Genomic DNA, 12,343 nt, shown 5'->3' on the forward strand with positions numbered 1-12,343 from the left:
ACGCCTGACCCAGGTCGGCATGCCTGGGACGGTGACGTTTCGTGGACAGCTGAAGTCAGGGAACCACAAAAGCTGGCAGGACTTCTGTATATAACCAAGCTTCCCCATCGAATGACCTGTAACGAGCGTCATGACAAGGTGGGATTTGGCCGAGTGGTGAGGATTTTTAAAGTCAGAACAGGAGCTAGAACTCAAGTTTCCTGCTCAGAGCAGCAGCCCTCGTCTCTGCGGGGAGGCCCTCGTCAGTCATGGTGTCAGCTTGTGTCAGGAGGCTTATTTGAGGTTTTCAGCAATAAATGCCCAGAAAGGCTTACCAAACATGCAAGCACATCTCTGCAACGAGGCTTCATGGGAGAGTTTACTTTGGACTTAAGAAGCATTCTGAGTGTGAATGTGTGTGCATGATGTCTGTGCATTCTGTCCATTACTGAGGAGAGAGATTAAAGTCTCTGACATTTTCTCATGCGATGCTATCAGGTTATGCTTTTTGTATTTTGAGCCTTTGTTTTTAGGTGCATAAACATTCAGAGTTGTTATGTCCTTCTTCCCCCCAACCCTTATCGTTATGAAATACCGTCCTTCTCTCAGGTAATATGTTTTGCTCTGAAATTACTGTGTCTGATATTAAAGCTATTTCAGCTTCATTTTGATTACTATCATAGCATATCATTTTTCTGTACTTTTGTTTAAGCTGTCTTTATATTTGATATGCACTTCTTGTAGGCAGCGTATAGTTGGATCTAGCCTTTTAATTGAGAAGAACACTTCATGAAGTTATCGATACAGCTGTACCTCAGTGTGTCATCTTGCTGTGTTTCCTATTTGTCCCATCTGTTCTTTGTCCCCTTTTACTTTTGGGGGGGCCAGGTTTTGGACTAATAGATTATCTTTTGTACCCTTTGTAGGGTTTTTAGCTGTAACTCTCTATTTTGTTATTTTAGTGTTTGCCCTAGGGTTTTTAGAAAATGTTTCTCCCACTTCACAGTAGTATACCAGTACAAGTGATATTAGGCCACTTCTGGTGTATTAGAAGAACTTCATACTCAGATTCTTCCATTTCCTCTTTCCCAATCTTTGGGCTGTTATTGTCATATTTTTTCCATACTACATTATTGTTAATTTTCTTTTAAATGGTTAAGTTCTCTTTTAAAGAGTTTTACATACTAAGAAAAATATTTACCATTTCTGGTGCTCTTTATTCCTTGTATAGATCCATCTGGAATTATTTGCCTTCTACCCAGAGGACTTCCTTTAAAAAAATTTTTAATGCATGTACATTGGTGAAGAATTCTTTTGCTTGGATGTATCTGAAAAGATCTTTATTTCACCTTTGTTTTTGATAGACATTTTTGCTGGGTATAGAATTTTAGGACAAAGTATTCTTCAGCCACTTCAATGGTGATGTTCCATTGCTTACTTGCACTGTTTCCCACAAGAATATTTATATCCTTTGTCTCTGTAAATAATATATCTTTTTATTATTTATTTTTAGAGAGAGGGAGAAGTGGGCAGAGGGAGAGAGAGACTCTTAAGTAGACCCCACACCCAGCACAGAACCAAATATAGGGCTCGATCTCACGACCTTGAGATCATGACCTGAGTTGAAATCAAGAGTCGGATACTTAACCAACTGAGCCTCCCAAGCGCCCCTATATCTTTTTTTTTTCCTTAATCTGGCTGCTCTGAAGGTTTTCTCTTTATTACCAGTTTTGAGTAATAAGATTATGACGTGCCATGGTGTATTTCAATCAGCCATTACCCCTATCTGGCTGTTTTTCATCTCATACATTTCATATCTTGAAGTTTAGTCTGGTTTTTGTTGGTTATTTTTATATATTCCATTTCTTAAGTTTTTCAACCTGTGGAATACATTATATATAGTAACTTGTAATATCTTTGGTTGCCACCTCTAACATCTGTGCGAACTTTGGGTCGATTTTGATTGATTTTTTTTTCATTATATGAGATATTTTCCTTTATCATTTTATACCTAATAATTTTTATTGGCCATCAGACATTGTGAACTTCACCTTATTGTGTGCTGGGTACTTCTATATACCTCTGTTCTTGAGCTTCGTTCTGCAGTGTCGTTAAATTACTCAGGAACAGTTTGATCCTTTGGGGTTTTGCTTTTAAGACTTGTTAAGTGGGATCAGAGCAGTTACCAGCTTATGGTTCCTTGTTCTCCAATATGGAGATTAGGTTCCTTCTGAGTAATCTACCATGAATACTGTTTTCCCATCTGGACGGTGGGAACAGGCACTATTCCTGACCAGTGTGAACACCAGGCACTGTTGCCTCTAATCCTTTTGGATGTTTTTTCCCCGTGGCTTTGGTTGGGTTCTTTTACTCACAGGCCCTGATCATTATAATCAGATCTGGGCAACCGTGTCCTCCCCAGCACTCTCTGTTGGCTGCTGGCTGCCTTCGTCCCTCTAGACTCTCACTGGACTACCTTAACTGTGGGAGTCCACCAGGCTCCAGCTGGTTCCCGCACCCGGACTGACAGCCTGGGAACTCACAGTGACAAGCTTAAGGAGTGGTAGAGCTCTTCTCATTCGTTTCCCCTTTCACAGTGTTCACTACCTGTTACCCGATGTCTGATATCTTTTACAAACACTGTCTGTTCTGGTTGTTACAGGCGATCGGGTAAATCTGGTTCTCATTACTCCATCTTGGCTGAAAGGAACAACTGCATATATTATGTAACTAAACCAAATAGCCACCTACTTACACCGATGCCCCTCATTTTGATTTTTCTTTTTCCGCTGACGTTACAGCATACAAAGCTCTGAGGAACCCTAAAAGAACTTCCGGTACTCTTATAGATGGTGGGACAGGATTGACCCTGTTCTACCAATGACATCACTGAGACCCAATGTCTGGCTCAGGGCGACACCACTACCCTGGGTAGGGGACAGGGTGCGGCTGCAAATCACAGTTGACCACCATGGTGCCCTCTTACCAGACCATGCTTCCTCTCTGAACAAAAAGCTTTTGAAAAAGAATATCACATTAGCATTTTCTTTTTCTGTTCAGAAAAAAAAAAATCTCTGTCCTAGCACTGTTCAGTAAAATTCTGTTTACATGCATTTGGAGAAAAAGTCCTTTAGTTCCTTGGTCCTCGTTTTGTAGAGGACTAGATTTTGGGGTCAGGGCCATTGGGATCGTTTGCCAGGACAGGGCAGGGGGGGTGGGTGTTGAGACCAGAATCTTAATTGCTGACATTTAGGGGAGTGTTTCAGCCGAAAGTCCGATCTCCAAAGTAGGGTCTTTGCTATGTGGACATTGATAGAGCTAAATATAAGATGAGGACTGAATGGAGTCCTTATTAACAAATGCACGTTTCAGAACTTTCAGTCCCATCCCATCCGCCATCACAAGAAAGACAGTGATGGGAACAATGTTTGCCAAAGCTTCCTGTGTTACCAAAGGGGATCCTTTCAGACTGGCCATAATCGTGCTTGTTCTGGGCCTGTCGATCTCTTCATGTAGAATTAAACATCATGTTTATTTGAAATAAAAATTAAAGACCGGTTTAGGGAGAACTACTGTCAAAAAAAAAAATCAGGGGCACCTGGGTGGCTCAGTTAGTGAAGCATCTGCCTTCGGGTCAGGTCATGATCCCAGGGTCCTAGGATAGGGCCCCACATTGGGCTCCCTGCTCAGTGGGGAGTCTGCTTCTCCCTCTCCCTCTGCCCCTCCCCTCGCTCGTGTTCTCCCTCTCTCTCTCCCCCTCCGTCTCTCTCTCCTTCATTCTCTCAAATAAAAAAAAATAAAATCTTAAAAAAATATCAGATTGTTGTGGATTGATCCAAGAAATGTATTGAATTCTTACCTAGAAAGCATAAAACTCTCCCATGTAATAAAAACTGGGGCTGGATAGTCATGGGCCTACAATCTTGGCATTATCTGCCATTTTTGTTAAGTTAATGAGTGTTTTATTTAAATTTTATTTTGAGTGTTTGTTTTAATGCATAACTTGATACAGCACTTAGCTCTGTGCTTCGGAAAAATGCAAGGAAATTCTAAGCCCCTTTTTAAGAACTTGTCTGTATTGCTGTTAAAAGACAAATCAAAGGGCACCTGCGTGGCTCAGTCGGTTAAGCATCTGCCTTCGACTCAGGTCATGATCCCAGGGTTCTGGGATTGAGCCCCACATCAGGATCCCTGCTCCGCAGGTGGCCTGCTTCTCCCTCTACTTCTGCCTCTCCCGTTCTCTGTTTCTCATGAATAAATAAATAAAATCTTTAAAAAAATAAAAATAAAAAAGACAAAGCAGGAGTGTGCCAGTTACTGTCTGAGGAAGGTCGTGTCTTATATTGGACCCATAAATAAATTTTTCTGAGATCTCCATCATAGTTAACACAGTGCCTGGAAAATACAAAATATTCAGTAAATGTTAGTTGACTATAAGGAAATTAATTAGTGAAAGTGTTTTTTTCTGGGGATTCTACAGCTGAGAGCACCTTCAAAATAATTATCCCGTTAACCGTGACCATATTCTACGAGTCCCAGCCTCTGCCATATGGGAATTGGAACAGCCTGGATTGTTTCCACGGTCTCTCTGAGGCTCAGGTTTAATCTGTAATTTTATCTGTATTTTTTAACCCGAGCTTGGAAGTACCATGCGATGATGTTTCGGTGCAGCTAAAATGCCTTGCTGTACTGTGAATTTCATTTGTGAGTCCCCATGTAGTGTGTGCTTTGTGATCTAAATTTCCTCTTTCGTGAATTATATGCCTGCTGGCTGATCCGGGTAAATGGCCAGTCTACAAGTGCGTTGTTTGCATTATACGTAGAATTTTACAATATCCAAATATTTCTAGTATTACAAGAGTTAAAAAAAAAAAGTTGCGTTTTCCTCAGGGATAGTTTGGTCTATCACTCAGGATAAACTCTTTTTTTTTTTTTTTTAAGATTTTATTTATTTATTTGATAGAGACAGCCAGTGAGAGAGGGAACAGAAGCAGGGGGAGTGGGAGAGGAAGAAGCAGGCTCCTAGCGGAGGAGCCTGATGTGGGGCTTGATCCCAGAGCACTGGGATCACTCCCTGAGCCGAAGGCAGACGCTTAACCGCTGTGCCACCCAGGCGCCCCCTAAACTCTTAATCTATAGAGGGCTAGTGACTCTTCTAAGGACCAGCCCCTTTCATTTTTTCACTTCTCTTGAAGTTTCCTTGGAAAATCACTTATCCTCCCCCCCCCCACAAGAAATGTGAAATCCCTCTCCAAAGTTGCATCACACACCGTTACACTTCCATCACACATGGGTCACTACCAAACTCAAGTACTACCTAAAACTAAATTATCATTATTTAACAACCAGACCTCTACCTGTGGTTCTGACTTCCTACTTTCTCAGAGCTTGTATCCAGCAACTTACAGCCTCATGAAAGATGAGCTAAATATGATCTGAGCCTCCTTTTTTGTAACTTGTCAGGATCCTACCTCCTAGATGGAGAGAAGACAATGGTACTGCCTGACTGTCCAACATTCTCTGCAATCTGGAGAGCAGTTAGCCTTAAGCAAGCGCCTGCACAGTTAAACTCAAAGCCAGATAGGAATTTCTTTTACAATAAAGCTTCCTGTGGTAGGCTTCGGTCTGGGAAAACTCACCTTAAAAGATGAGAGACAAATTACAAAAGCTTTCTTTGTAATTCTGAGATTTTTTGTGTCTTTATAGATACTTATTCTAAATCTCCCATTAGACAACATCCTCATTATTATCCTGACCACAACTTTTTTTAAGATTTATTTATTTGAGGGAGAGAGTGCTCAAGAGAGGGGTGGGGGAGGGGGAGAGGGAGAGGGCAAAAGAGAAGCTAAGCAGGCCACTTAACTGACTGGGCCACCCAGGTGCCCCCTGACACAACAACTTTTTTAAGCATTCTCGAAGTGGAGGTAAGAATTAGGAAATGTTTTCTTGTATATCTGTCTTGTCTGTGTGCAGGTGCTGTTACGGTTTTTTCCCCCCAGTGTCTCATGATTGCAGCCATTTTCACACTAAAATTAGTTTCACGTTTACATCCGATACCTCGCATCCAGATTCTTAACATTCAGTTGAGGGGGAAGAAAAAAATTGGCACTTTCTTTAGCACCAATATTCTTCCCTTCCTCATTTCTGATTAGGTTGGCCAAATGTTAAATTTTCCTGAGATTCTGGAAAACTGCCACGTGGAATTCCTTGGTAGAACATTAATGTAATGATTTGTGAGATTTATCACCAAGGAACATGATTTTGTCCCAAGGTGGAGACTTGGTGCATTCTAACAGCAGGGCAATAAATGTTCAGTGAGAAGCAGCAAGATCATTGGAGAAAATAAAGGATAGAAAATAATGGCAAAATTAAAGTGCTTAATTTGGCCATTTTATAAAGTTTTCATGTGATATTTTGCAAACTCCCCTTCTCCTTACAACTCTTCATTTTCTACTAATCACTTTGGGTCAGAAAAAGAGATGTGAGCATTTATAGAACATATGTAGAGAGCAGGTATCTACATGCCAAGGTAAATACGGTACATCGGCACCTCTATGTAACGGACGGTAAATAAGCTAAAAAGTATTTGCCTCGTTCTTAGTATTAAAGGCAGTGAGACAGATGAGTCCCAAAGTGCTTCAGACATTCTTCCTTCAAGATTTTAATACAACAAAAATTTTGTAAAGCCAATCTGAATGTACTTAAAAGACTGCTAGGTTAAAAATCACCTTTGAGAAATGTAAATAATCATCTTATACCTTATATGTTTATTCGTCCATTCATCATTCATTTATTTATTTTTAGTAGAGATTTGTAAAAATTGGTGAGTACAAGAAGACTCATTGACTTGAGAGCTTTTAAGGACAGACCAGTAACCAACAGGTGGAAAGGAAAACCGGAGAATTAGCATTCACTGAACAAGATCCTATAGACTATGCCGAGTGGTTTGTATGCTGTTTCAGTAAAGCCTCTCAGTGTGACCTCCCTATCTTGCTTTGACTCTTTGCCACGCTCATTAGATCTTCTAAAGACCAACAGGAAGTATGTAAACCAGAGACACTAGCACTTTCTGTTTTTAATTGAATTAAGTTAAATAGAAAATTATGAAGTATGGGGCGCCTGGGTGGCTCCGTCCACTGAGCATCCAACTCTTGATTTCTGCTCAGGTCATGATCTCAGAGTCGTGAAATCAAGCCCTGAATCGGGCTCTGCGCACAGCGGGGAGTCTGCTTGAGATTCTCTCCCTCCCCCTCTGCCTCTCCCACCTGTGCTCTCTTGTGCTCTCAAATAAAAAATAAAAATCTTTAAAAAAAAAAAATTACGAAGTACGTAGGAAAGGTATTAGCTTGAAAGCTGTCCTGTGCCTCTGAGTCCATAGTCATCACCAGATCCCCTCCACAGCAAGCCCTGCTTCATCACTGCCTTTGAAGTCAGAACAGCTCTTCGCCAGATGACTGTCAAAACGTACAGCGCCGGGCTGCCCTGTCTCATTCCAGCATAGGTTACATGTGCGGATTTATATGTTGATACCTGTTTTCATCCTTCAAAATCAAAACCCATTATGAAAACATAAATATTTCACTTTTTAGACACATGCGTAGCAGCACATTATTTAATGATCCACGGGTCATTACCTGCCCTTATGTGATAGGCGTTACAGACATCTACCCTGTCAGAACGGATAGTAGCAAAGAGGAATCTTCTCCCGAGAAACATGTATGCGCACACACAGAATTACCCACGTGTAATCAGGTTGAAGATCCTAAGTTGCTTTCGGATTTGTATAAGCTTTGTCTCAGATTTCTTCACATTAATGTTTCCACTAGGTCAAGGCTCTGTGGTTAGTGAGAGTATGAGGAGAGGGTGAAATTACATATAAATGTCCATATCTTTGAGCATGATGTAACCAGTCAGAGGATGTGGGAAGCAAAAATGCCAAAATGCAAGCATGAATATGCAAAATTAAAACATATCATTATAACTCTCTTAAAAGTCAAGATTGTGTCACCGTTGGCGTGTGTCAGGTGATCAGACCATTTGACAAATCTTTTCAAAGGCATCCTTTGTTTATGGTTTCTTCTGGAGCTCTCCAGGCTTTGCCTCCTCGGTTATAGTAATCTGTTCACCATTAAGAGTGTCGGCGTGGCTCACTGCTTAACTAAACAAGAATTGAAGACCTGCCCTGCAAATCCAGGGAATTTCTGGCCCTTCTTTGCTCTCAGCTTGGTTGATCTAAGCTCTGTATCCAGTGTATGCTAGAGTTGGTCCCAAAGTGTTGATCCTGGGGTTTGGGTCAGGTCCTGAATTCCAGTTCTATACGCTGTCTTCACTGATTTATAGCTGTGGTCTGTGCGACTGTACTCTCAATATTCTGACACCAAATGTGTGAGGTTTTTTCCCTCACATTAAATAATTCTGACACTAACAACCTGTTAGCATAGGCCCCCCAGGTTAAGGGCTCAGTCCTGTCAGACTGCCCCCGAGTTCAGACACCAATCCCAAATGTCAGATTTTTTTCCCACACATTTTTCCTTCTGACCAACCAGCCATTAGTCAGGGGTTCCCATGACCCCCTCCTTTGGTTTGATAATTTACTAGAACAGCTCACAGAACTCAGATCGCTTTATTTATTGTTAGCAACTTATTATAAGGGACATAACTCAGGAATGGCCAGATGGAAGCCACACATGGGGCAAGGTATGGGGGGAGGGGTGTGGTGCCTTCTTTTTGCCTGCTGCTCTCCTGGCACCCCACTGTCTTCACCAACTGGGAAGCTGTCTGAACCCCATTGTGAAGGGGTTTTTATGGAGGTTCCATCAGGTTGGCACAACTGATTAAATCCCTGGCCACTGATGACCAAACTCAATCTCCAGTTCCTCTCCCGCCCCCTAGGATGGGAGGACAGAGGGTGGGGCCGGAAGTTCCAAACCTCTAATCATAGGCTTGCTCCCTCTAGCAACCAGCCACCGTCCTCCAAGAGTCACTGGGTTAGCATACCAGAGACAACTCTTCATCACTTCAAGGGTCTTAGAGGCTCTTGTGGCAGGAACCAGGGATTAAGAGTGAATATTCTGACAAAAGATGCTCCTGTCACCCTTGTCACTCAGGAAATTACAAGTTTTAGGAGCTCTGTGTCAAGGACTAGGGAAAGACCAAATATACATTCCTTATCATGTCACAGTACCCCAAATCACTATTTTTGAGAACTAGCAGTATATTCTGAAAAAAGCTGTATAAAGCCCAACAGATTGAACAGGAGGTCACTAATTGTGAGTGGCAGAATTAAAACCACCCTTATTGTCTATATTTTCTAGATTTCAGCACCCGTCTTTAATTAATGAAAAAGATTCTTCCTCCTTCATTTGCAAATTGGGGTTAATTGTTCTACTCTTTCACAATTGGGATTGTTCTAGCTATTGTTAGCCATATTAGAAAAAAGGATTAATGGAAAGTTGAAAAGAGATTGTGAAGTAGTAAGATATCTTCCTCCCTAAGAAAAGACAGGCTAGAATATGTTTTTAGGACCGAATATATGGAGGCTTTGTTGCCAAGTCCCTATCAGGAAGTCATCTGCTTCCCTGTGGAGGGAAAGGAGGTGAAGACAACTTTCTGTTCTCCTGGGGGCCGCCATGTTCTATGACAACACAAGGCCAGAGCCAAAGCAGTTATCTGGATGTGCCGGAAAGGGGTAACTCTAATACCTCCCTGTTCTCTAACCTTGAGAAACACTGAATGGGGGCAGGCACAAGAATCTTTGCTCAAAGACTTTAGGGTTCAACTTGACATAGGACTGTCATTGGCCTTCTTATATGCATTTTTAACTACAGAAACCATGTATGTGCTCTTGTAAAGAAAGAAATGTGGATGCATTTTGCAGTGAACTTTAAAAATTGAGCTCCCCTCATAGCTCTAAAGACGAGCATGGCTGTGATCCAAAGGTTTCCATGGATGCTTCCCTGAATGTCTTTTTTTTCCTCCAGGTTTTTCTTAAAACAGTGAGGGTACATGTGAAATGCTGAAATTCTGAGGGTCTAAGTGGCAAAAATAAACTTAACTGAGACCATGTCAAGCAGGAAAATGTTTAACTCTTAAGAGTGGTTTGGTTTTTTTTTTAAGATTTTTATTTATTTATTTGACAGAGAGAGAGACAGCCAGCGAGAGAGGGAACACAGGCAGGGGGAGTGGGAGAGGAAGAAGCAGGCTCGCAGCAGAGGAGCCTGACATGGGGCTCGATCCCAGAACGCCAGGATCACACCCTGAGCCCAAGGCAGACACTTAACAACTGAGCCACCCAGGCGCTCCGTTTTGTTTTTTTTTTTTAACTTGCACAAAAATTGTATATATTTTACATTTATATGCTTAAGATTTCTTGAAATCCAGGGCACCTGAGTGGCTCAGTTGTTAAGCATCTGCCTCTGGCTCAGGTCATGATCTCAAAGCCCTGGGATCAAGTTCCCTGCTCAGTGGGGAGTCTGCTTCTCCCTCTTCCTGTCCTGTCTTGCCCCCCCCCCCGCCATTCTCACTCTCTCTCTCTCAAATAAATAAATAAAATCTTTTAAAAAATTAAAAAATGTTTTTAAAAAATTTCTTAAAATCCAAGATGTGGAACTATGAAAATAAGGGCCTTGAACCTATTTGTGAAAACAGGAGAGATCTGTGTTTTCTCGATAGGTGATTAACTTCCCTGGGTATAGGGTTGGAAACCACTGGGAAGCAATTTACTGCTCCAGGAGAAGGCTTTCTGAATAAGTCCCTAGTGACCTGGAAAGGTTAGGGTGTTCCTCATAAAGTGACTCATTTACTTCCTTCTCCTTGGTGGGATTACGCTCAGGGCTTTTAAAGGCTCCTGACATATCATTCCCTCTTATCAGGAAATGGTTTAAGACACAAGTGTCTATTACGATAAGATGCCAGATTTCCAGATCAAGCATAAAGCTACAGGATGGAACAGTAGGGCCAATTAGTCATCTTTTAACATACCTCCCACCTGAATTGTGGAATTAAAAGCTACACATTCAGACATGGTTGACATTGAATCAGCTAAATGTGTGTGATTGACCCCAAGTCCAGAACACCAAACGTGTGAAATTGCATTAAAAAAAAAAATGAAAAGACAATACATTTGAGAACAGGGTAAATTAATTTTTTAAAAAATATTATCTTTTATAGGGAAAGGCCATGAAATTCCCTTCAAAATTATTTACATCAACCTGACATCAAAACCCAAGCCATAAGACAAACTGTGTTATCTTTTGAAATTGATGAAGTGAATTCTTCTTGATAATAGTTTGAATACGCTTCCTAAAGAAATCCAGCATGCTGGATAGATCAAGTGGGGCTGTAAAATCAATACGTTTCATGAAAATTGGGAATGCATCTTAGTGGAGAGATGCTTATTTTCAACTCAGATACCACGAAAGATATATTGTACTATTGGAACTATTTGTGAGATCACATTCAGCTCTAGGTTATTCATTAATCTAATTAACAAACATTTTTAGCAACCAAATTGTGCCAGGAACTGTGCCAGGGGCTAGAGATAGCCTATGTTCGAGTTCCAAGAAAGGAAAACGGTTAATGTTCCAAAAGGTAAATCTTCTATTTTAGGTTAAGTCTAATCCAATCCATTTTAGTAAGAAGTTTAATCATTTTAGTAATGCCCAGCCTTAATCCTTTAAGAAATTCTTTTTGAAATGATTCTTTTAAATGCAGTGTGAATAGTGAAGGGATTTTAGTGCCAATTGAAAAATGTCAAATCAGATGCAAATAGATACTTTGTTATTATGGGCTAAACACTCAGAAACAATAGTGATAATAAAAAAGGATTGGATGTAATTAGTTCCCCTGGGGCAGATCTTTTCCTTTTATTTTCTCTGTTCTTTGCTATAAATTTTAATAATAAGATTACCCATCCGATGCCAGGATAATCAGATTGTAGTATGAATACATATGCTATCTAAATTGTAAAATAGAGGAAATTTGGCAGGAAAAAAAAAACATTATTACTAGTTACAGAATATTTAAAGGCTTGAGAATGAAAGTATACGCATAGAGGTTAAAACATGTTTCTTAAACTCTGCTTACTATCAATATGTTTGAGCCACTGAATTCTTACGCTCATTTTTCTAATCACATGAACAATCTTGTCTTAACTGTAACTATTGTTACAATAGTAATACCATTTACTTTAAGAGAATACATTTCTACAGAGATTCCAGGCATGTGTTCTTCTCCTATTCTTTTGTGAATATTACTGTGTTTTTAATTAAAATTTTAAGAAACGTACCTTTGCCCTAACATAATGAAATAAAATGCCCTAAGAAATTCCCTGTTACTCTACAGTATGTGGATATGGCACACCTTT

General features: G+C 40.6%; 1 protein-coding gene across 4 annotated transcripts in view; it reads left to right on the forward strand.

Moving 5' to 3' along the window:
- The window catches only part of LOC103673071 (amyloid beta precursor protein), a 256,172-nt gene that overhangs the window by 177,093 nt on the left and 66,736 nt on the right, over positions 1 to 12,343 (forward strand). The gene's annotated exons all lie outside the window — the stretch shown is intronic.

Source organism: Ursus maritimus, unplaced genomic scaffold, assembly GCF_017311325.1.
Source record: "Ursus maritimus isolate PB19 unplaced genomic scaffold, ASM1731132v1 scaffold_4, whole genome shotgun sequence".
NCBI lineage: Eukaryota > Metazoa > Chordata > Mammalia > Carnivora > Ursidae > Ursus > Ursus maritimus.